Source organism: Mustela erminea, chromosome 4 (assembly GCF_009829155.1).
Source record: "Mustela erminea isolate mMusErm1 chromosome 4, mMusErm1.Pri, whole genome shotgun sequence".
Taxonomy (NCBI): Eukaryota; Metazoa; Chordata; class Mammalia; order Carnivora; family Mustelidae; genus Mustela; species Mustela erminea.
Window position 1 is genome coordinate 38,087,144 of NC_045617.1, and position 27,500 is coordinate 38,114,643.

General features: G+C 34.3%; 1 long non-coding RNA gene across 1 annotated transcript; it reads right to left on the reverse strand.

The window, feature by feature from the left end:
• Nucleotides 1–204: 204 nt before the first annotated feature.
• LOC116587924 lies at nt 205–19,815 on the reverse strand. Its single transcript, XR_004284692.1, has 3 exons — nt 19,804–19,815; nt 1,405–1,409; nt 205–266 (listed from the first exon to the last, which is right to left on the reverse strand). It is a non-coding gene; the product is annotated as an uncharacterized LOC116587924 (long non-coding RNA).
• Nucleotides 19,816–27,500: the final 7,685 nt, after the last annotated feature.

The following is a 27,500-nucleotide window of genomic DNA, read 5'->3' on the forward strand; positions in this document are numbered from 1 at the left end:
AGACACCTAAGACAGAGTAGAATACAAACACACACATACATATACACACACAGGCATATATGTATACACATAAACCTATATAAGCACTCATAAACGTATATATGATTATGTATGTTTATGTATATATGTATCTTACATATAGATGCATCGATTAGAATGAGTATCTGTGGGTTTCTTACAAAACTAAATATAAATATATTCATACACACTCTAATCATATGATCCAGCATTCATATCCCTTGTTATTTACCCAGAGGAGTTGAAAACTTTATCACGCAAACCTTGCACATAGATGCTTATGGCATCTTTATTCATAATTGCCAAAATTTGGAAGCAACCAGGATGTCCTTCAGTAGGTGAGTGGACAAATAAATTATGGTGCACCTCAATAATATAGTATTATTATTTAGTACTAAAAATAAATGGTCAATCCATGAAAAGACTTGGAGGAAGCTTAAATGTATATTACAAATGAAAGAAGCCAATCCTAAATTGCTACACATTATATGAGTCGAACTATATGACATTTTGGAAAAAGCAAAACTATGTAATACAGACTGGGGTCAGGGAAAAGGGAGGGTGAATGGCAGAGGATGGAGGAATTTTAGGGCAATGAAAGTTTTCAGAATGATTCTGCATGACAAAATTTGTTGGATATAAGCCGTTATATATTTGTTAAAACTCAGAATGTACAGCACCAAGAATGAATCCTAATGTCAGCTATGGAATTTGGGTGATGATGATATGTCAGTGTGGGTTCGTTGATTATAACAAATGTTCCATTGTGGTGTAAGATGTTGATAGTGGAGGGAGTTGTTTGGGTGTGATTCGTTGATTATAACAAATGTTCCATTGTGGTGTAAGATGTTGATAGTGGAGGGAGTTGTTTGGGTGTGAGGGCTATGGGTATATGGATATATGGGAATTCTGTGCTTTCTGCTCAATTGTCTAAAAAATAAAGCCCATTATTTTATTTAATATTTATAAAGGAAATTACTTTACATTTAAGATACTAAGTAATTTACTCCAACAACCAAGGTTATATTTCATAATCAAAATCTAGAGCTTATTACTGAAAAATGACAAAACCCCACAAAAAACATCAGCTAATCGATACGTTTAAATAAAGGAAAGGGCTATCATTTTACCTTTGTGTTTCTTAACAAAACTGACATAGTAAATAAACTGTGTGATGAAGTTTTATAATGGATATGTGATATATTTCCTTTCTATAGGTGCCCCATAGAACAGCTGAACATGGGAAAATAAACTGTCTTTTTCTTTTAAAGGCTGATAATTTAGTGGTAAATAAATCTGAGGCCTTATAAACAGTGACAAGTATAAGTCTGAACTTTGTTTTTAATCTGGCTAAAGTTTAAGAAAAAAATTATAATTAACTTAAACCTTAACTTTTAGAGTTGAATTTGTACTTTTTACTCAAGATAAAATTTAGGAATTTTTAATACCTTTATATTCAAGTGACAGTGGGAAATCAGTAGAAATTTATTAATAAAATGCAAATATTAAAAGCTTGGTATTCTGAATCATATTTTGGCACAGACCATGCCCAAGAAACACTTGAATTTTTCAATGATTATAAAACTCTCATAAATGGTATCTGTCATTGGAACATATTAGGTTCATTTAATGTTAAAGTATGGTGACAATTTTGCCACATTTAATATATTCAATTAAAATTTTTCAATATTCATTAAATGTTTGCTCATCTAAAATCTACCTCAAGATCAATATTCATGAGTATGTAATAATTTGTTTTTCAGGCATTTGTATAAACTTTCTGACATAATGATTATTAATTTTCATTAATAAACCAAAACCATGAGCATGCTATATCTAAATTTTTAAAATGAATGCTGGGTTTTTTTGATGAAAATAATGAAAATTGGACAGATTTAATGATATAACTGGTAGTTGAATATGAAATACATTACCAGAAACCAAAAGAAAATTCTGATGCTTAATTTGTTGTAAGCATAATTACTTTTGTTCAAACAAATAATGAACAAAAGGAGAGGAATTGATGCATTGCCAAATACAGCTTTTCCCCAAGATGAAAATAATTTTTTTTTACAGAAAGAAATTACATATTCTAGACCACTCAACTCTAGCTGTGATAATATCAGTTACCCATATGGAGTAGACCGGAAAGAAATGTGTTTTGTCTCTGTCGTCGTTGCTCCTAATTTGAAAGATAAAAGTTCACTTGTAACATACAAAGGCATATGCTGCTCTGGAAAAGCCCAGGTTGTGACTTTTCAATGCCAAACATTTGGATGAAAATGAATGATAGAGTCAATTTACTAGTTGTATCACCTGTATGAACCCAAACTACTTGTCTGATCAGTTGACTCAACTCATTGCTTTTATTTTCCTTGTAAAAGTAAGGTTTTTGGTGAGAACAATTGGTAGAGGCTATAATGAAGATATTTCTACACCCCCTGGCAATGACTAAATTTAAAAAAGGAGTCATAGCTGTTTGTTTCTACAGCCAGCCAAGCTCCCCAGAAGTAGTGTTTTTTGTTAAACCATGCATAAGTTTCCCTAAGATAGAAATTTAGTGAAATTGTTCCCAATTCTTACATTGTGTATTAACCATAAGGAACTCAGACACTGGAGAAAGAATAAAAAAAGGAACAGGAATCGTGATAAAATACAAAGCTGTTCATTTCTTCTCTACTCTTTCAACTAATATTTTGATTTCTAAGCATAGTTGAAGATGGTCTTTAAATTCTTTTTTTTTTTTTAAGATTTTATTTATTTGAGAGAGGGAGAGAGAGCATAACTGGGGAGGGGGCAGATGGAGAAGCAGGCTCCTCATGGAGCAGGGAACCCAATGCGGAACTCCATCCTGGAGCCCAGGATCACGACCTAAGCTGAAGGCAGACGCTTAACTGTGTATTGTCACCACACACAGACAAAATAAGTGACACAGGAAACTCTGAGAGGTTGGATACGTTTATTTCCTTGATTGTGTGATGGTATCATAGGTGTTTTCATATGTCCCAACTCATCCAGTTGTCCACAAGAAATTGTGAAATTCTTTGGTATCAATTATGCCTCAATAAGGCTGTTTTTTTAAAGGTTTAATTTATAAAGTCAGACTTTATTTCTAAATCTTGATTTTATCACTTACTAAGTGTTGACACTCGACTTTTCATTTAATCCATCTCTGCTCATTTACTCATATGTTTAATAAATAGAATACTAATAAATTGAGTATCATAAGTCAAAATGTTGGAGCCGAGCCAGGCAGATAGCAGGTGCTCAGTAACGTTAGCTTCTGTGATACCGATGGTGACACTGATGATGATAATAATGATCTTCTATACATCTCGTTATGTCCCAAAGTCTCTCAAATGCCTTATGTCGCTCCTGGATTTTCTGTTGTTGGCTTTTATTTCCTGTTTACTCATTCTTAAATCTAACCAATTTTTGTGTTTTTCCGGATCTGGGGTGACCTCCAACCCTACTTCCTGAGAAAACAATGATGGCATAATGGAAAGTAAAGAGAACAAAACATGATCTCACTAAACTGAAAAATCCTAAGAGGTGAATGCCGGGAGGGGATGGATGGGAAGTATTGTACTTGCAGCATGTTACTATTGCAGATAGAAAAAAAAAAAAATTGAAAAATGGCTGAGAACTCCACTGTCAGAGTTACTATCCCAAACAAATGGGCGGCAAGTATGGATATTATAGCTACATAGACATGGAAGTTTCCATCACATGTTTGTAGTTAGATTCGTGGTTCTCAGAGTAGGTGTGACAAGTAGACATGTTATCGTACTTAATTAGGGCATTTCCTGTAAATGGGATTAAGTTCTTCATAAAATGTCCTGTCCTTTCTATATAAGGTTTTAACTTTGAATCTCTCTATCTTTAAAACGATTTCCTTTTGTCTTGTTTATATAGCAGTTTAGTCACTGTGGTTTTGAATTTGATTTTTGCTACCTGTCAGATTCCAAGGACTTGAAAATACTAGACTCTCTATATCTCCCTGAGACTGCTTTAATCAGAACTCAAGCTTCATCTAGATCTTGCTATATGATTCTTTTTTGCTGATGGCTACAACCGAAGGACAAAGCTACTCTGTCTCCTGAACATTGCATCAACCAGGGAGATCAAAGCAGAGACCAGAGTGTATTTCACTCCTCCAGAAAAACATGAACACATTTAGTCAAGTTTATTTCTGCCCAGAGTGACATGGGTTATAGGGCTATACTATTTTCAAATATCTGGAAAGTTATTATATAAATAATCACCCAAGAAAACAAGAATAAGATCATGGGGAAATGTGACTTGGGAGTTTAATATTAAGGGACACATTTTATTTTATAATGATTACCACATTTTTCAAGGAAAAATTTATCTGTATAAAATACCATGTTTCCTCTCCCTGGATGTATTATGGAAGGGACAGTGTGAATATCTGTCAAAAGATGTTTTAGAAAAGATCCCGAGCAGATTGGGAAGATCAATAATCATCAGATTGTGCTCTGGGGAACATCAGAGTTCTGCTGCAGGGCAGGAGGATGAAGCCAAGCTGACTTCCTCCTCTTAAACCAGAACCTCCACACTTTCCATCTGTTTCATATTTTGGGGCTCCATATACAGTGTTATTTGGAAAAAGGCATTTTGCCAGCATAATAAAGTTATAACTCTCTGAGTAAGGTAACTTTTAAATGCCCTTCCATTTCCAGTAGTTCTGTGATAGGATTTTAAGTGTGTCTGATTCAGTGTTCTATGTGAAAATAAATACTTAAGGAACAGTTACAAAGGTAGGTTTTCTCTTTGCCACTTTTTAAATTTAATAACAACTCATCTCAATAGTACTATACAATAGAAATAGTTAATAAAGTTTTGAGACTGTGTGGCAAATACACTACCTATAGTAAAGGAGACTTAGTTTAAATTTTGCTTCTATGTCAACAGATAAGAATATTAGTAAGAAGTTACCAAATCTATACAGTACAAAATTTGTTCCCTAAAAAATTATCTATGTACAATATACCCATAGGCACTCAATACATTTCTTAAGACATCTTAATAAATATTTAGATCCATTATGATTCAATTTTAAAATAATAGGTTTGTTTTCAAAGGAACCATCATAATATTTGTGACAAATACATTTTCCTTATAATCTGTAATGCTCATAAACTATGCATTTATACATTCTGTAACAGCAAGATCTGGTGTCTCTTTACAAAGCTCGAAGTAATAAAAACTAGGCTTTCATGCTGGTATACTTGAGGAGTAGAAATTTCCATATGAAAAGCCATGATTGTGGATTTCAATATGAGTAAAATTCCCAGTTCCATGAAATGGAAACATCCAATTACTTAAGTATATTTGTCATAAGGAAAAAATAAAACAAGAATTTGACTCTGTATTTATTGAGTACAGATGATATAGAGGAAGTATGGATCCTGGTTTCCATTTTCTTATTTTCTGTTGGTAACATGAAACATTCTCAGTAGCACTTCAGCTTCTGTGTGTTACAGAATTTCTACCACTCTGCTACCAAATAACTATGGGGATCCTACAGAGATGAATCGCCTGTGTTCTTGCGTGATCTTCTTGCACTGATATTCTCCATTATGGTACTAGGACTATCTTTGCATTCTTGGAAGAAACAAAGACTGGAGTAAGAAAGTAATCATGTGTCCATAGACATAAAATTCTATTCTGTGAATCTATATGATTAAACGATTGCTATAGCCATGAAGGACCATGTCCAAAGTAAGAATCTCAATATCCCATTTCAGTGTAATTTCTGGAGTCTCAATGTTGAAATGTTTATTCTTTTGTATAAGTTTAAAGTGGATTATCTCTTGATAGATATCTGTAAATGCCAGTAAGTACTAATGTTTATTAGAAAATAATTCTGGTACTTCCCATGCATTGTTTTTCCTCCATTTCTCTTTATGTGAAAACTTCGGAATTTTTGGATCAGGCCAAAGAGTATACAAAACATAAGACCAAAAGAAAGATTTACTTGATGACCGCTTAGTCTGTCATAAGTTGTTTTGCACCAAAATATGTTTGCAACCAAATAAAAATATGTAGTAAACTGGGCAAGACTAGAATTTAATATCAATCATGTTTGCCCGACTTAAGACAACTTGACCTTTAAATGAACTGCTCATATTACTATGAATAAAATTTAAAAAAAGATAATTTTATAATTTTATCTGTTTCAGTGATCAAGTTAAGTAACTATCCCACTGATCTTGTCATCAATAAGAAAGTATTGGTACTTATCTGATTGTATAAGTACATGCATGCATGAAATTGTCTTTTTCTATTAATTTATTATTACATATTAGGATAATGCTATATTCAGGTGACATTTCCAGAATATATATTTGTTGAGTACTTACTCTATGGAAGGTATCAAATCATTACCTGTCCCTGTAAATCCCAATAAGAGATAACAATCTTAGAAGGTGCTCAAATGGTTTTTATGAGAGGATTAGGTGTTCTAAAAGGGGAACTTAGGGGCACCTGGGTGGCTTAGTGGGTTATAGCCTCTGTCTTCAGCTCAGGTCATGATCTCAGGGTCTTGGATCAAGCCCCACATCCGGCTCTTTGCTGGGCAGGAGCCTGCTTCCTCCTCTCTCTCTGCCTGCCTCCCTCAGATACTTGTGATCTCTGTCTGTCAAATAAATAAAAATCTTTAAAAAAATAAAAAATAAAAAAGGGGAAACATACCTATGAATAATTAAAATAAATAAATATCTAGGACTGAAGTTAGTTCAAAGAAGTTTCTGTAGAAGAGATGACATTAGAATTTCGCTAGAAAAAATAAAAGAATTTGGGAAAAGGAAGAGAAATGATGAGGAAAGAATTGCAGGAATAAAACACAGTAGGTAAAATATGCTCCAAATAAAGTTCTAAGCTGACAATGCTACATGCTTTGCTATATCATCTACAAAACCAAATCCAAAAAGAGGTAGGGAGTTTTTAATATACGATTTTAAAATAGAGTTGCTTTCTAGGACCCATATCCTGCCCTTTGAAACGACCTTCTGTACAATCTCTCCAGGAGTCAATCTGCTTTGGAAACACACCACTCTAGATGTGGCACTAAATCCTGAATGCAAACCCCAATCTGACAAAATTATACAAATAAATCTATTTTAATTTCATGTTTATATGGAATTTACAAAATAAAACAGCACACTGTATAAGAGAGAGATTTCATAATATTAAGGCTATAAACAAAATAAGAAAGAATGCTTTCTGTCAGCTGTAAGCCATTTTTTTTTAAAGATTTTATTTAAGCTGTAAGCCATTTTAACAACTGTATTTGCAAATGCTCTAAATTCTTATGGGGCAAACACTGGTGAGCATAAGGATTGACTTAGCCAAAAAGTCATCTTGATTATTCTTGGTAGGGGGAAAAACGTTAAGTGATGGCATAAGCAACTCATTGTAGTGACTTTGGTTTGATTTGTATTTACAATTGCTATTTTACTCAAATATAAACATCTGAATTCTACAGCCAGGTAGCCCTATGACACACATGCTTTATGCCTACTCAGGTTTTGCTTGTTCTAAAAGTACTTTAGACAATTAATCTTAAACTTTAAGAAGAAGGTCACCTTATCAACATATCTGTGCTTTCACTTATTTAGTTATAATCAAAACCTGTTCTGACACATGAAAGATGTTCTCATTATACCAAAAAATCTGGACTGGCATATTAATTTGAAAGCTACTCAAAAATCTTATTTTCATGCATAGCAATGCAGCATGGCCTTTCCCCCCATCATGATTGCCTTGGTGTACCTGAAATGTGGAGTATACACCACACTAATCTCTTCTTTCTTTCTTTGTTTCTTTCCTCACCAGGAGGAAAGAAGTATCATCAATAGCGAGATCCATGCAAAGCTTTCCTTATAAAGAATTTTATTTCTCAAACAGAAAAGAAACACAAAAGTCATTAAAATAACATCTTGTACAATTTATCTTTTAATAATTATCAAATCCCTGTTAAGATGGCAATTTACCTTTTTTTTATTTTTTTTAACTGCTGAGCTATGAGGACTGGAAAAAATAAAAGAATAAATAAGATATAGAAATAAAAGAATCCAAAGGAGGAAAAGAATGAGAGAGATGTTAGAGGAAAAAAGAATATCCTAAAATGATGTCTCATATCCATATACTCTTCTCAGCAGTCTCCAGTGACTCCTTCTGATTTACTAAAGTCTTTAATTTTTCTTTCTTTTAATACTGAAGTAGTATTTGTTACATTACATATCTAAGCATACATTGTGCTAAAATAGCTGTGAAGTGATGGTTCAAAGCAGTTCATTTACTTCTGAATTTGACACATTCTGACATTATAGTACCATCCCCAGGAATCTGGTGGATTATAGACTCAGTGACCACTTTGCATGATACAATTGCTTTTTTTTCTAAACAATAAGGAAAGTAAAATGAAGGAGAAAATTTCCACACATAACGGCTTTCTGGGAACATTTTTTTTTTTAATTATGTAAGTCTTAAATCAGTAAATTCTTTGGGACTGCTCTTGAATGACAGAATCCAAACATAATCAGAATTAGTCAACTACAGTGAAATTACAGCTGCTCTACACAATAATATACACATGGTTATACATTTTTTTAAAAAAAGACAGGCTCTGATTCAAGCTTATGTTTCCCTTTAGTGAAAGAAAAAAAGAAACATGTTTCATCTTTGGAAAGAAATGTACAAAAATTAACAATATTTGTAAAAAATACTCCCCCGCTGTATCAATCTTGTAGTTGAATAATGACTCAGACCATTGTTTCTCAACTCAGCATGAAGCATAAAAGCATTATGTACCTAGATCACTTGCCTGAAGAAGAAGATCAAGAAGGAATACAATATAGAGGAGAACCATTAATTCCTCTAGAAAAAGAGGTTAGCTCAATTTATTGAGAACTTACCCTCTGTTAGGTATAGTACTAAATATTTTCTATCTATGACATTGTTGAGATGAAATTAAATGATGCCAGAGCCAATAGGTGGCAAAATGGGGACAAAAATCCACCACATCATTTGTTTGCTCAGAACCAACTGGCTTTGCTTGCTCAGCCCAGAGTTTCCTGAGTAGAATCCACAAGGGACGAGAGGGTAGATTGTGCAGTACAAAGTGCTGCCCAGACAAGCTGACCCTTGCAGCAGGCTCTGACATTTTCAGAAATATCTGGGATGGAGGGAAGGGAGTAGACATAGGGAGATGGAATCAATTTATACTCCTAGGCTAATTGTTTTAGTGCTCACGTAAGTGGCCCAGAGGACATGGCTGGGATGATACAAGCCTAACTTCCAACAGATTAAGACCCTGTGGCCCCCACTCCCAGCTCTACCCCCAAATAGAGTTTCTCAGCCAGAGAAACAGGGTTTTATCACTGACCAGAGACTCAAAGTTACGCCCAGCATTCTGACCATCCAGCACCATAGTCTATACATACTGACAATATTAGACTGACTGGCCAAACACCTTGCAACCTTCTTCTCTTCTATTGGCTATGGATAAAATGTCCAAGTATCTTTCCTGAAAGGTCAGTTGGCATGATTTCTACTTGATTACATCAGCTACTGGATGTACAAGCTGTTGGTTGTCAGAGGATACCTCTGCCTAGGAATATACCAGGCAATGGGCAGGTAGTATGTATTTAAAAGACTTTTATGGGGTGCCTGGGTGGCTCAGTGGATTAAGCTGCTGCCTTCGGCTCAGGTCATGATCTCAGGGTCCTGGGATCGAGTCCTGCGTCGGGCTCTCTGCTCAGCAGGGAGCCTGCTTCCTCCTCTCTCTGCCTGCCTCTATGCCTACTTGTGATCTCTCTCTGTCAAATAAATAAAATCTTTAAAAAAAATAAATAAAAGACTTTTATGAATATCTGAGTTTACATTTGTTTAATCTTTGAAAATTAACTTAGAATTTTCATATTAAGCATAAATATTCTGAATTCAAGTGTATATTAAAATAATTATTAGAAAAAAATAAAAAATATATTAGTATTATTTTTACTGATGAATCTGGGCAAGACCCTGATGTTATACAGAATCTGCTTATAACCATCCAAAACTTTGATTTAGTCATGAAATCTTTCTTTCTTTCTGATGAGTTTGTTTATTTCATGCCATACCATTTTATAGGGGAAGCCATTGAAGCACAGAGGGATTAAAGGATTTCTTTCAAACAAAACCCAAATTTATCTCAACTTCCCTTTTGAACTCTAGATTTTGAGCATGCAATTGAAGTAACTCTTGACAGTGGGGAAAGACAGACATTGCCACCACCAGTGGGTTGGGATTGATGAAAAAGCACCCTAGAAGTGAACCCCAAGGTGAGAATAGCAATGATTATTTTGTAAAGTGCCTGCATATTCTTTTTTATTTATTCCCTTTTCTACATAACTAAGCTTTAAATATTCCGATTTTATTGAAACTATGAAACAGGAGAGGAAGTCCACAAGTCTATGCTTGGGTTGGGAGGTACTGACATGTAGCCAGCAATGGTGGGATGTGACTGGTCATCAAAAGGTGTCAAAAGAAGTTGAACCCCATGAGATGAGAGTTAACATTCTCAGGTCCCACCACAACTCTTGTGCAGAGGGTGCCTCTTAACAGGGATATATTTGAATTGTGTCTTATTATGAGAAATAGCTGTGGGCACTGATACTCAGACTTTTGGTACACCCAATGAAGCAGTAAACTTTGAACTTGGAAATCTATAGTCTGAGGGATGAAAGAATTTCCTTATATGGAAACAAGGCCTGCCCTGAACGCTGGCACTGTCCACTCTAGCCTAGTGGCAGTAAGTTAAATCATTCTCTGTTCCTCATAGCTGTAGATTGACAACTGAACTTAATACATCCTTCAAAAGAAATAAAGGGACACTAGGCGTGGGATTATTTGTGTATTCTTAATTTGAAATATAACACTTGAACAAACAGATAGGAAATTTGAGTGAACCCAACTAAAAACATGGACCTGAATCATCATTCTTGCTAATAGTGGAACCAGAGACCAGCCTTTGTGGTCTATCTTAGCTGATCAGCAGTTTCTTTTCAACTTCTATTTGAGCAGACTGGAGTCTATCCAACTTCAGTATTTTATTATCTCACCACTATTTTGGCACTAATCTCTTGGCTTCTGATCTGGCTATAAATCAATTTAATTCATACCTGACTCTTAGTTAAAAGAAAATTTTTTCACTTGGGAATTATGTAGAGACAAAACAAAACAAACATTAGTCTGGAGGAAGAGAGGCAATATTTTCTTTATTCATTAAAGCATCAATTTGAACTGTCCTTATGAAGCTATCATTTATTAGCAATACTTGAAGTCTCTGTGACTCAAACCATGTACACACCATCAATAATCTCTCGAATTTAGGAATGCCATGCTACTTGAAGCTCCTTTGCAACATTTTTCTATAGTTTCAGACCACCTTGAATGCTACTTTTCTAATTACATCAGACACAGCAGATTTATAAACTTGTGTCATTTGAATCCCAACAGAACTGAATCCAAGTCTTTATTCAAATGAATGAATGTATACCATAGCCATATCTTGAAAATCCAAAGATTATTTTGATTTAGGATTTAAAGGTAACTGTGGGAGAAAAAAAAATTGAACTTGATCTTAAGTGAGCCAAGTGTTACTTACATTAAGGCAACATTTGAGAGCAATCAGGTAGCATTTTATAAATTCCTGCCTAAATCTTGTGGGATTTTAATTTAATACCAAAGTGGATGTCCTCTCAAATTGAAGTTTTTCTCAGCATTAGGTTTAGACTGTGAAACAGAAATTTATTTTACTGCTGTAACTGAGTTTAGAATGCATAAAGAATCTGATAATAGCTCAGCCCAATAACACATTTGGTGAAGATGTTTTATTCATTCATTTCCACCTATATGTTCAAAGTTAAATATTAACATGTGTTCTTGATAAGCAAACTAAGAGCACATAATTTTTAACTTTGATCCTCACTAGCAGATAAACCATGTTGAGATATATTGAATGAACACCTGAGAGAACCTTGTCTTTTCGTAACTAATAATTAAATCCACTCTTCAACCATATTGGAAAAACTTCCTGTTTTTCTATTGAAGCGCAGAAAATATCTAAAAAATATTGTATCTTATTGAAAATGAACAAAAACTTTCAACCTGGTTTCTCCATTATAAATCTTCTGCCCAGTTAGTGAAAGACGTAGATCTTTATCTCTACTTAATTGTCTCAGCAATCTTTATCTTTGGTTTCCTGGACAATTATCATTGCTCTTTCTTCCCCATATTATAACCTAAGCTTTGGAAAAGTAGTTGGTAAAAAAATTAGTAAGAATTCAGGACTCAATTGTTTGATATGACACTTGCTTCCTTGGCTTAAGTGTGAAGAGGAGAAAGCCAGTTTGAAGTTTAGCATACTTTTTATTCTTTTAAAAAATAATACTAAGACAAAGAAGCATAGATTTTAATCTAAATATAATCTTCTCATATGAGTTGAGAAAGCAGTATATATAATTCATGGAGACTTAAGAAATCAGCAACATCAAAATATGCACAAGACGTAGAAACTGTACAAGAAACAGGAGGAAAGAAGGTCATTGTTCCTCACCTAAAACCCAACTCCTCAGGGGAAGCGAGAAGAGTGATGGGAAGGAGAAAGTAACACAGTCAATTGCCTTTTATACCAAAAGGAGTTGATGGTGAATTAATTGATATCTTCTCTCTCTCTCTCTTCTTAACTTTATGTTTTCACTGCCTCAGACACAACAACAATGACAAAAAAAAATGTAAGATAATTTTTCCTCCAACCTATTGGCAGGGCCATTAAGGCTTTTTGTTTTGAAATATCCAGTTCCCGGCCTTCTGTAGAATGGATGTCTGCCTGGATTTGTGTAGCATGGCAGGTGGTAGAGACCATACCCCCACACTGACAGAGAGAAGGATGTCAGAGGAGATGGCTGTTCAGTGTGGTATGTGCAGCATCAGTGCCAGACTTGGTAAAGGACAAGTAGGGGTACTGCTCTGTTTCAGAGAAGGAGGAATGGGAGCCATGTGAGCCATTGCAGATGGCCAACGTGGGCTGAGGGCAGGATGGGCAAGATGAGTGGGAAAAGGGCAACAGTCAGAACTGATATTAGACTTCTCACTCATTCTCTCAAGTAGAAGCTCAGAACCAGATTTAATTTGATTTTGGCAAAACAAAACAAAATAAAATATATTCTTATAAAGTGTCCTGGAGCAATTCATCCTGTTACACTGTGAATACCTCATTAAACTGAGTTGACTTTCATAACTAATTCAGAAACAGACCTACTTTTCCCTGAGTTCTGTGGGTTCCCCCAAAAGTTACTACATTCTTTAGAATGTTTTTAGAATGTTTAGGAACTCCAAATATCTTAGGAATAGTTCCCAGACATCAGAGTTTCTATGGGCAAATACGTCTCTAAGTTATTATGTTTGACAGTTCAGAACAGGAGAGTCTCCGGCCATAAGAACTGAAGCAGTAGGAACAACATTTACGTTCTCAACCTCCCCTGTCTTTATGTTTACTCTGTACCTCTTAAATTCACTGTACCTGGAGGCTTTTAAGTTTGCAATAGTTTTAACTGTGGAAACTTTGTAAAATTATTTTCAAAGAAAGAAGATGTATATGTTCCAACAATGGAAATGATAGGTCCACTCTAACAATTACAATAAGCCAAATAACAGGCTTAAGATAGGGACCCTTATACTTGTTATACTTGTTAAGATGGCAAATAAAGATCCAGGACAAAAGAAATGACACCATGAAAACAAAGTTCTGCTTCACACCAGTCACAAATATCCTCCAATAATGGCATTCATTATATAAGGTATATAACAATACAATGCTGTCAGTGTGAATTTTGAACCATGCACACCGTTCTTTTCTTACTCCACCAATTTGGATGTAGATCTATTGAAATATGTGAATGGTCAACCAACTTTGTCTTGAAATACATGTGTGCTAAATATACAAGGTGGCAAATGCCAGAATAGAAAGTGTGCTTTTTCCTACACTGATGGAAATCAGGCAATGATTGTTCCATGAAAGTGTAAGAAAATGCATGTGATTTTTCTTTGTATTGATTCCTCTCTCCCTTGAAAAACATACTCCCACTTGATTATCATAAAACAATTACAGATTGCTCTGTGTTATATATAGCACTATTAATTTGTGCTTAGTTAAGGGTAACTATCCTCTTATTGGATATTAAAACAAAGCTCAATATATTTAAGGCATGTGAATAATTTTTTACAAAAATCTTTCTCTACATCTAAAATTTAATGAAATAAATATTTTCTATAGCTATTCTTCATTAAACAAATAACCAAGAGAATAGGTGATATTTATAATTATGATCTAATAAAATGTGTTTTTTAAAGATTTTTTCTAAAGCTGCAATAACAATTATTCAATATGTCTCATTCAATGGAATGAAATAATTTATAAAAAAGGACGTTGGTTTTCCTCGTATATAGTTGTCATCTACATAAAATCCTGACCTAATGTCTGACTTTTAGCAGTTATTTATAAATGAACTATATTCACAGAGAAGTTATGCACACCTGGTAAATTATGAAGTCAATTGTTCATTTTGCCCTCTTATTGAGTGTTGCACGATTGCTGAGCAAGCAATTCAATTATGCTTCGGGGCTGCAGGTGAAAATAAAGGTCCACTTGAGGTGGTTTCCATGCTTTGGCCCTGTGACAAAAAATAATCAAGATCTGATATTCAACCTTTTCCCACTCAAACCATAGTTTTGAATTGAAATTGAATGTACAAAATGTGAAATTATGTTGCCTTTTAAACTTCAGGAAAAATATCATATTGCTGCCTATACAAACATAACATTGCTTGCTGGGTGGTGTTATGTTGGGATTCTATATGTGAAGTGACAAGCAAAGAAACATGACTCCACTCTGTGTTCCTATGTCCCCAAGAATGCGCTGCACTGATTGAAAAAAAAAAAAAAGTTATTTTTAATCTTCATTCCAGCACTTACTGGAAAAGAGTCAATACCCACCTTTTTTTTTTTTCCTAAAGAAACTTGACAGTATTGAGTAACATAGACAAGGCATATTTTAACTTTATATAAATCATAAATTATATATACATGTATATATGATTATTATCAGAAAAAGAGACTAAATTAAAGCTTTCTAGGTAAACCACTTCAGTGTTTTTTTAAAGTCAGGAACCACTAACTTTTATATTCTTGAGAAAAAAGATATTTTTAATTCCCCTAAAGCTTTCCCACCTTTCAGAGATACATGTATTCATGAACAATGAGAAACAAGCTTCTGATGCTAATTCTGGTAGGTAGGTTTCAAAATGGAAAGCATGGCTTAACTGAGAAGAGGAAGCATTTACCCTTCTTTACCCCTGAGAAAGTAAGCAAAACTAGTCATGGGGATAGCACTGACTTCCAGTGAGTGCTGTTAGACAAACCATGAGCTATTTGCCTAGAGCTCAAGTCTATGGATGTGCATACACAGAAGTATAATGCAAATATTTTTAATTATTATTTTTTAAATTTAAAACTCATATGCTGTAATCTGTTTTTTGACGTAGCATAAAATAAAGCACATTTATTTATTATGATGTTACATCTAATCTTGCAACTCAAAATTCACTCCTAATACTAAGGACTGGAATCTTGAAAAATTGAAATATTCTTAAAAGCTCCTAAGCCTTAAATCTTATATTAATATGTAACTGCCTACTGGAATTGTCACCTCAAAGTGTCAAGTCTAATAGTGGATTTTTATTCTTGCACACATCTACCTGTTTTCCTAATTTATGTATTTATCATTAGAACTTCTTCTCTCCTACACATCATCCCTATACTTCCATTCAACCCTCTTCCCTATGCTACCCTCAAGACTACCAGTCATTTCCTACCTATTTTTTATCATGGAAAGCATTCAGTCTCATATATTTCTCTGTTTTCATTGTGCTCAGTACTGCCATATACATTTTGTGAAAAAGTAACACTTTGTAAAATTATTATAAAATTAGTACATATTCATTATGAAAACTTGAGCCAAGCAGAAATTTATAGGGATAAAAATAAAAACCTAGTGCAATCTCATAAATGAGAGAAAAACAATTGCTTTTCATATATAGTATTAGATTTTGGATAATTAGACCCTGTATAACACAGTTCCAAATCCCAAATTTTTTGGAAAAATATTTTCCTGTCATTGTTATTATTAAACATCATTTACTAGCTGGTTAATATTCTATCTTGGGGATGCACCACAGATTTTTAAACCATTATCTTCTTCTAAAGCAAACCTATTTTAGGTTTTGGTTACGAATAACTTCATAAGGAACAATTTTAAAACAAATTTGTTTGAATTTCTGATTACTTAGGTTTGTTTCCTAGAAATGAAATTACAGAGTTCAAATGAAAACTATGAATGTGACCAGGGTATATAATTAGTATAGTCTATAATACTATACTAATAGTATGCTTCTTAAAGTTGTCAGTGTGAAGGGGGGAGTTTGATTATAAGACCCCTTGCAGAGAAAAATGACAACCACAAGAATGAATATTCATTGTTTTTATAAGATTAGGATGAAGAAAACAGTTGCTCAGGAAATCCATAGCTTTTTCAGAGACTGGGTTCAGAGCGGAATGGTCATTCTTCAAATGCAGAATACTGGGATTTAGTGCCTACTGTTCCAGAAAAATATTTCTAAAAAAAGGGAATAGGGACGCCTGGGTGGCTCAGTCAGTTAAGGGGTCTGCCTTTGGCTCAGATCATGATCCACGGTTCCTGGGAGTCGAGCCCCGCACTGGGATCTCTGCTTAGCAGGAAGCCTGCTTCTCCCTCTCCCACTCTTCCTGCTTCTGTTACCTCTCAAACGGTTTCTCTGTCTTTGTCAAATGAATAAATAACATCTTGGAAAATAAATGAAGTAAATAACGAATTGTAGGGTTTCTTAGAACTTCTATCAGTGCAGTAAAATTACCTCCATAGGGGCCATGAGCAAAGAAAATCAGTCTTTGGAGGTATATGGACTTGTAATAATCCAAAGAGCAGTCCTAGACTAGAGATTGAGCAAACGGTTCTCCATAAATCTCACCTCATAAACACTCTTCCGCGGGGAGGGAACAGCAAAGAATTCTGACAGTAGGACTAGGAATGCACACAGTTTATACTATAAAGAGCTACATGGAGCTCCCGTGGCTATCTAACCCTGGGCTGTCTCTAGCTCTGGAAAATCCAGAGGAAGGAAAAGGGGGCAGAAAGGAGGCCTCTATGCCATGGGTCCAACAGAATTTTCTGCTCTCGAAACACCTGGTGGCAAAGTCCCCAGGAAAACAACTGACTACAAAAGTTGCTTGCAAGAGTGCGCCCTCTCTTGGAGGAGTGAAGAAAACTCACTGTTAATGGGTCTGGTACTCAGGCACCCCCACAGATCATGTTACTTCTTGATGGATGATAGAACTTGAACTTCTGACTGTCAGACTTTCCTTCCGATGCCTGCTGTGAAACATTGCTCAAGGACCTCCAAAAGGACCTCCAAATAGATCTGCATTTCCAGAGCACAGCTATTGCAGGAGATTAAGTGAGGCCTATCTAGTTGGCCTTTTTGAGCAAAACAATTTGTGCTATCTGGACCAAATGTGTAACAATTATGCCCAAAGACATTCAGCTAGTAGCTACATACATGGAAAATGTACTTAAAAATTCACGATGCGGGGGGAGTGCCTGGGTGCTCAGTGGGTTAAACCTCTACCTTCTGCTCAGGTCATGATCTCAGGGTCCTGGGATCCAGGCCCATGTCTGGCTCTCTGCTCAGTGGGAAGCCTGCTTCCCCCTTCTCTCTGCCTATTTGTGATCTCTCTCTGTGTCAAATAAATAAATAAAATCTTAAAAAAAAATATTCACTATGAGGGGAAACACTTCACTATTAAAAAAAGTTCTTTTCTTCCTGTTACTGAATTTTTCCCCTCATGAGGTCAAAAGGTATAAGTAAGTATATAACTGCAAGTGGAAAAATAAGGGATAGAAATTAGGTATTGGCAGTTTTTTCATTTTTCTTTGTGTGTAGAATTTTAATATAAAGTGGGGATGTAGAGCATTAATATAAGTCAAAACATTTCAGTAAACAAATTTTAGCAGTTCAACTCTACAATAATTATAAATCAACCTGTTATATTTTTCTAAACAATTTTAGCATTTAGATTTTTTCAAAACAAGTATATTTATAATGGACAGCAAGTAAATGATATTTGTAGTATTTTTATCATACAGATTCTATTCATTTATTGCACCTGGGTGGCTCAGCCGGTTCAGTGTCTGCCTTCAGCTCAGGTCATGATGCCAGGGTCCTGGGATCCCTATAAACTGTTTTTAAAAAAACAGCTGCATGGAGAGCAAGCTTAAAGCTCTCTAAAGTACTTAACCACACAACACATTTGATAGGGTGACCACCTGTACAAAGAGACAAAACAAATCACTACATATATGTAAGGACAAAACTTCTAGAAAATATACTCTGGATCCACACTAACACACAGAATACAGAATAGGGCAGGAAAAAGTTCTAAATTTGTATGTCACTAGAAAATAAATAATAATTATAGTCTGAAAAAATATGAAATTATGTTAACTGTAGCCATAGAAAATTTTCAATTTAGCATTCATAGTATTTTTCACTTAATCAATGTGTCTTTTGTCAAATGCTGTTAAGATTTGTTCTCCTAGGAAATCAAGTCATTGGATCAATTCAATATCATACACTAAATATACTTTTGGATTAAGAGTAGTAGTTCCAAATCCAGTATGGTAGTGTTCAATTCAGTAAAAACAATTTGATTGTTTCAACTCCAGTTAGAATGGATTCAAAGATTCTTGTTGCGCTCAATAATAAAGCCATAAACCCTGCACAAACAGAACTTTTATTCTTTTGTTTTTAAAATCAGGAGAGAAAGCATCAAGACCAGTATGAAACCAGGCCCTTGGGTCCCTAAGAGCCTTGTTTCTGGTATTCTCCACTATGTCCCCCATGTTCTGGCTGGCCCCACAAACAGATTTTTGTTTTTGTTTTTGTTTTTCTGTTTGTCCTTTAAAATAATATTTTTAAATTAAACTTATGTTAAAAAAAATAGGAGACTCCAAAAGTATTCCTGTGACCATATTATGTGATGATTCCTACTAGTTGTGACTCTTCCACTGGTATTTACACCCAGTTGTAAACACAGGTTAGAACTGAACCTGTACACACAGGTTAGAACTGAGCTAAGGTACATCACCAATTCATGGCCACAGTGTTGAGGTCCTCAGAAAGATCACCAACTTCTCCAAATATTTTGTGATGATTTTAGGCTATTTACACAAGGTTTTGGAAAAATGGGAATTGTCAGATGCGAGATAATGTAGCTTTATTTTGCCTGCTCCTAAAGTGAAATATTGACCCAGATATGTAAGAATTTGTCTAGAAGCAAACAGGCTCAAGACTTAGAAGTAAATTAAAATAAATTAATGGGATTTTTTATCTAGAAATAAAATTTACTCCATTAAATAACTCATCCAGGCTGAATTATATATCCCTAAAAGTGGGTGTCATAAAGACCCTGTTTACCATTATATCCTCAAGCATAGGGTTACCCTAAAATATAATAAACATTCAATAAATATTTGTTGAACAAAATGACAAAATAAATGTGCATTCTTTAACGTCTACAAGATTAATAAATTGATGAGGATGAGAATATTTCACAATTTACAACTGTTTAAACAAACTTGTAACAGAGCATTTTACTCTGAGTTTTAGAAGCAATGTACTATTTTTTAATTGAACTTGCAAATTTGATCATAGTGGGTATAAGCTTTATGGGTATTATCAATTTGTGATTTTTTAAAAAAGATTTCTTTATTTACTTGAGAGAGAGAGAAAAATCACAAGGGGGTGGGTCATGGGAAGAGGGAGAAGAAGACTCCCTGCTAATCCAGGCTTGATCCCAGATCCTGAGATCATGACCTGAGTCAAAGGCAGGTGCCTAACTGACTGAGCCTCCCACACTCCTGGTTTGTGTTCTTTTTTAGGAATTGTGATTTTTTTTGGCTAGTTTTTCTTAAAAACTTCTTGGTAAAATTTCTTATCAGTTTTTACTTTGTTTTTTACATAATTAAAATTATTTCTCTTCACTTTTATAGCAGGCCTTTCCTCAGTTTTGAGAAAATAATATTAATTTTTATATTAGCTTGGTTAAAAATAAATTCAAGGGGTGACTGGTTGGCTCAGTTGGTTAAGTGTCTGCCTTTGGCTCAGGTCATGATCTTAGGGTCCTGGGATTGGGCCCTGCATTGGGCTCCCTGTTTGGCAGGAAGCCTCCTTCTCTCTCTCCCTCTGCTGCTCCCTCTGTGCTATCTTGTTCTCTCTCTCAAATAAGTAAATAACATCTTTTTAAAAATTATAAATAAAAATAAATTCAAAAGCGTGTAAGTAGCATTTGGATAAATTTCCCACAATTTTTCATAACTTTATTGATATAATATAAATTGTAGCCTTAGTTGCTAATCCATTATTGAAATATATTTCTATGTATGAATGTGTAAAGTGTACACATTGTGTAAAAATTGTCATCTATTTGTATTAAATTTGAGTACACTAGAAGATTTCATTTTTATATTACCTCATAACAAAATTCTTTGTTAAGAGAAGTCCTTGAACTTGATTAATAACTTGATTATGGATGAATTTTTAAATTTTTCTTTTTTGGACAACCTATGGAATGGGAGAAGATATTTGCAAATGACATACTTAATAAAGGCTTAGTATCCAAAATATATAAAGAACGTTTACAACTCAAAATTTATAAAAACAACAAAAATAATCTGATTTAAAAATGGGCAGAAGACATGAACAGATATTTCTTTAAAGAGGACATACAGATGGCCGAAAGATACATAAAATGATGCCCACTATCACTCCTCATCAGAGAATACAAATCAATACCACAGTAAGATATTTAAAATTGTTAGATCTTCTTGTTGGACAGACCCTTTGAGTATGATATAGTGTCCTTCCTCATCTCTTATTATAGTCTTTGGCTTAAAATCTAATTGATCTGATATAAGGATTGCCACTCCTGCTTTCTTCTGGTTGCTGGGGGGAGGGAGGTTGGGAGAAGGGGGTGGGGTTATGGACACTGGGGAGGGTATGTGCTTTGGTGAGTGCTGTGAAGTGTGTAAACCTGGTGATTCACAGACCTGTACCCCTGGGGATAAAAATATATGTTTATAAAAAAAAAAAAAAAAACACAATAAGATACCATCTCACACCTGTCAGAAATGACCAAAAAAAAAAAAAAAAAAAAATGTTTGTCAGGATGTGGAGAGAAAGGAACTCTTATGCTCTGTTGGTAGGAATACAAACTAGTATAGCCGTTGTGGTTGGTGGTTACCAGAAGGGAGGTGGGGGGTGGTAAGTGAAATAAGTAAAGGGGATTAAGAGTACACTTGTCATAATGATCACAGAGTAATGTATAGAATTGCTGAATTACTATATGGTACACTTGAAACTAATATAATATATGTTAGCAGTACTGGGATTAATTTTTTTTTTTGTAGACTACATGTGTATTGAGTAAAACAGAATACAAGAACAGATAAAAACCAGACAAATTCCTTTTGATCTTGCCTAGAGTTTACCTTATAAAACAAAGAATCATTACTTCTGCATTGATAAGATTCTAAAACTGAATTCCATAAGTTTTGCAACTAAGAAAAAGACTTAAAATAAAGCTCAAAAATGGTAATTAGAAGTTAATTAATTAGCTCTTTTGGAGCCTTCTTGTTTGGGCCTATAGTAGATTTCAATTATGTTTTAAATTCATTGAAATCAATCAAATTTTTGTAATGTAAAATATTAATTTTGTTTATTCTAAAAAGAGGCAAATTTAGTAATTCTGTCTTTTTTTAAAATCTAGACAGTTTTCTCAGTATAAAACTCTCAAATTTCAGCCTTTCATTTCTTTTCCATGTAAACACAGTCAATTGAACTTAACTTGGTATTTGCATATTTGTACATATGAAGGAAAAAAAATAACATTCTCGTTTAAGTTTTTTTTTTTTTAAATTGACTAATGCACAAATCACTACATGTGTTTCATTTTCACTATCAAATTCTAGGAAGTAATGGAAAGGCACAAAGAGACTTTTTTTTCAAATTACAAAATAATTACCACATTGATATAATAATGGCAAGAATTTGTTTAGATTTCCTGTACTATAGATCCTCTTCTATTTGCTATGTACATATATTACAGCATTTGACACTCCAGGAAAATTCATAGGATATTGTCATTTTCTGCATCCTGTTCATGGTCACACAGCTACTAAATAGTAAAGCCTTGATTTGCATGCATGTCTAACTGATTTCAAAGCATATGCCATTTCTCATCCACGCCATTCTTTATTTCTAAATTGTCCATTCATGTTAACATTTAGTAGAAAACTAGGGATGATGATCTCAGGTACATAAGAAGACAAAATCACATATTCCATCAGAGATTTCAGTTAGAGAGGAATTGGTGAGCAGTGTTGATTATGGCAACAAATTTTATCATTCTTAGTCCTTCTACAGGTGACAATAAACCTAGACTTCAGATGGCTATCTCTCAGAATGGGTGAATTGAGTTTCCAAGTAGAGGAAACAATACCCTCGTTATTCTCCAAAAAGGTAATCTTTCCAAGTAGCCCAACAGAACCACAGAGAATCAGAACACAACTCTAAAGCTAAAACCAGTGTGACTTGCTAGGGACAGTGGGCACTGCAACCTGCATCCACTTTGCAGGCAAAACCATGGACTCGTGACATGTTCCTTTAAATTCTCAAACAATGACAACATTTCAAAATGTTTTTCATTATAATCTTCTTGCTACGAAAGTGAGAGATTATCACTATGATATTAATCATTGATACAATCAATATTTACATTGATTTTGTACTCATAAAGTTCAAAGAAAAATGCACCTTAAATATGAACAATGGTATTTCTCAAACTGATATTCTATTTATTAATCAAAATAATGGGTCATAGAACCTGGAATCAGAAATGAAACGTGGCTTGTATATATCTGCACATCAGGACTTAGACAAACCAATAAAAAATCCAGTATCCAGGGGCATCTGGGTGGCTCAGTGGGTTAAGCCTCTGCCTTGGGCTCAGGTCATCATATCAGAGTCCTGGGATCAAGCCCCACATCAGGCCCTCTGCTCAGCAGGGAGACTGCTTCCTCCTCTCTCTCTGCCTGCCTCTCTTGCTGCTTGTGATCTCTCTCTCTCTGTGTCAAATAAATAAATGACATCTTTAAAAAGAAAAATCCAGTATCCAGAACAGCAAAAGATGTTTCATGGAAAATTAGGACAGCAGAAGGCAAGCAGTCAAATATCTAAAGATATGCTTAATTTAATAGCCAATAGCAAATAAAGAATACCATATCTAGCTTGCAATACTTTTTACAGATAAACTCCTAAATGCAAGTTTCCAAATTAATATAAATTGATTCTAATAATGCATTTTAAGTGAGTAGAGATGAGAACTTCCATTTTAGACTCACATTGTCATTTGTTTTTAAGTATATGGACATTGGGGAGGGTATGTGCTTTGGTGAGTGCTGTGAAGTGTGTAAACCTGGTGATTCACAGACCTGTACCCCTGGGGATAAAGTATAGACATTTAAGAAAACACTATATACCCTTTAGTGAAAAACAGTAAAAGTAAGACAAATTGAAACCTCAAATATGGATTATGATATAACATACCCAGAAAAGTCAAGAGATTTGATCTAAACATATTTGCAAAGCTGAAAGAAAATTTAGTCACATATTATATTAACAGCAGTGCTGCTGAATATAATTACCCAAACTACGATTTAGTTTTGGAAACTGTTAGGATCCCAATACTGTTTTACAAAAGCAAATCATTTAAAGAAGAAAACTTACCACTAGCTGAGTACCCTTAAATGCTGTCAGGTTATGAAATAGTCTCTGAAAAACCACTTAGTCACTGATAATGACAAATCTTACTTATGTACTTTCACAATATAGCTCAGTTTATTTCTGAATAGAGGCTTTTCATAATGGCATTCAATATTGATTAAGCACACAATTAATAAATCAATTTAATTCTAAAGCATTGATATTTTTTTCCAGTGAGCTATCTTTTTTCAATTGAGAAATGTGAATTTAAGATTGCCTGTCATTTGTCCTCAGAAAAATTGATAAATGATTTACAGCTTGTTAAAATTTGAGTTTTCTTTCTAACAGAGGGATCCCTTTCCCTCCATGGAAAATATATTTATTTCAAAACTATATGTACATTATATACATTATATACAATATATAAAACATATGTTTAATACAGAGGTAATGTATACATAGGTGTATAGGTACATACACAACTTTTTTAAAAGATTTTATTTTTTAGAGCAGTTTTAGCTTTATATCAAAATGGAGAGGGAAGTACAGAGACGCCCCCTTTACCTCCTGTCCCTAAACGTGTGCATGGCCTACTTCATTATAAATTATTATAAATATCATTCACCAAAGTAGTCCATTTGTGCAATTGTTGAAACTACACTGACACACCATAATCACGCAAGTTCATCATTTACCTTAGGTTTCATTTTTGGTGTTGAACATTCTATGAATTTGGACAAATATGTAATGACATCCATCCGTCATTATACGATCCCAGAGAGTATTTTCACAGCTCCAACAATCCTACCTATTCATCTCCCCACTCCCAAACTTACTCTTGGCAACCACTTATCCTTTAACTATCTCTAGAGTGTTGCCTTTACTAGAACGTCATATGACTGGATTCATACAAAATGTAGCCTTTTCACATTGACTTCTTTCATTTAGTAATATGCACTTAAGGGTCCTCCCTTGATAGCTCTTTTCTTTATTTTTTCCCCTTCTCCTCCTCTTTCACCTCCTTTCTCTTCCTCTTCCCCTTTTTCTCCTTCTCCTCCTCCTCATATTCTTCTTCCTCCTCCTCCTCCTCCTACTTCTCCTCCTCCTCTCTCTCTTTCTCACTACTGAATAATAACCCATTGTCTGGATGTACTACAATTTATTTATCTATCCGTTCACCTACTGAAGGACATCTTGGTTGCTTCCATGTTTTGGCAAATATGAACAAAGTTGCTATAAGCATATGTGCGCAGGTTTTTATGTGGACATTAGTTTTCAACTCCAATGGGTAATTACCAAAGGATATGATTACTGGATCATATGATAAGAGTTTGTTTAGTTTGGCAAGAAACTACCAATCTCTCTTCCAAAGTGGCTATAATATTTCACATTCCCACCAGCAATGACTGACAGTTCCCACTGCTCCACAGCTTCACCAGCATTTGGTGTTGTCAGTGTTTCAATTTTGGTCATTTGAACAGATGCATAGTGGTACCTTGTTGTTTTAATTTGTATTTTCCTGATGATATATAATGTAGTTTATCTTTTCACATGCTTATTTGCCATCTGTATATATTCTTTGGTGAAGTGTCTGTTAAGATCTTTGTTTTTTTGGTTTTCTTTTTTTTAAATGTTGTGTTCTTTTGTTTCTTTATTGCTAAGTTTTAAAAGTTCTTTGTATATTTTGGATGACAGTCCTTTCCTGAATTTTTTTTTTGCCACTATTTCATCCCAATTTGGGGCTTGTCTTCTAATTCTCTTGACATTGTCTTTTAATTTTAGTAGAGTCTTCCTTATCAATTCTTTCTTTCATATGTCTTTATGGGTCATGTCTTTGGTATTGTATCTAAAAGAAATCACCACACCTATAATTTTCTCCTATGCTATCTTCTAGGAGTTTTAGTTTTGAGTCATACATTTAAAACTGTGGTCCATTTTGAGTTAATTTTTGTGGAAAATAGAAGGTCTGTGTCTAGAGTCTTTTCTCTTTCTTTATTCCTTCCATCCTTCCTTCCTTTTTTTTTTTTTTTTTTTTTAGTGCATGGATGTCCAGGCTTTCTAATGCCGTTTGCTGAAGAGACTATCATTGCTCTATCACATGTACTTTTTTTGTAATAAAGTGATTTATTTCAGCCTTACCAAAACCGGAGTGTTCATAAAGACATCCAAAAATACCTTTATCTATTATAACAACAGTGTTCAGGAAGAATAGCTGGTTTTAGTGTTCAGCTTTTTTATTTTTCTCCATCAATAGTAGATAATCAATTTGAACCGATTTTCTTCTTTTCTAATGCATTTATTTTCCGGTGATTTATGTGCTCATTCCAAACAATTGGACCAAAGAAACCTCCACCCCTGAGCATTAAACATTTGATCAATATAAGAGTTTCATTGTAGAAAGTAGTGTTAAAAGTTTATTCATTCAGTGCACTCTTTAGAGATGATTAACTGTCTTTATTATATTAAAGCAAACCCAAAGCCATCTGCCAAAGGCGATTGTGTCCAAGCACTGAAACCATTTCATGTGAAAACTCATTTTCAGGCTCCTAATTATTTTTCATTATAGTGGCAGTGTGGAATAGATTGGAATTGGACAGTAATTGCCAGGTCTGAGCAGTGTGGACCATTGCAATGTATCAGTTTAGATGAAGTGTGACAAGGATACATCTAGCTACTATATAACTTCCATTAACCAACTTCCCTGTCCCTGATCATGTAACACTTCATAGAGTGTGGTCAGCACAAGGTCATAATAATGGCTTTCTGACTGACTTCAAGTATTTTTGTATAAGTGCAAGCTGTTAACCCCCTGTGTTAGCATTGTTCTAGGAATGTCCAGTTATTACAGTTGTCAAAAGTATCTATTTCTTCAAGAGGGACAGGTAAACTTTTTTAAAGTACAAAGTTCAAGCTCAAGTTTGACTTCTTTCATATATAATGATCTGAAAGGGAAAGCATGACAAAAAATTATAATAATTTCATATAATTTTAAGTGATCAATATTATTCAGTCGATCCAATATACTGATCATAAAAATTCTATCCAAGTAGAAAACAGTCTCAAATTATTTCTAAATATGCAACCAAGCAGATCATTTTTAAACAAACGTACTAGTAAAGTGAAACAGCCATATCTACAGATGGACTCTTTTCATAAATAAGTTTTTGGTACAGGGGTAACATAACAATATTTGAGTGATTTTCAACTGGGTGATCATGTCCCCTTCCCCCCACCCACCAATGTCTGGAGACATTTTCTCTTGTTACAGGGGGCAGTGATCCTATTGGCATCTAGTGGATTGAGTCTAGGGATGTTACTAAACATTGAAAATATACAGGATAGATTTCCCAAAACACAGACAACAGATAATTATCTGTCCTAAAATGTCAATAGTGTCAAGATTGAAAAAACTCTGGAATACATATATTAACTTCCAATTTTTTGTTTCCCTGTTCCCCAAAATATAAAAATTATTTTTTAATGATTGGCTTTTTAAAAATA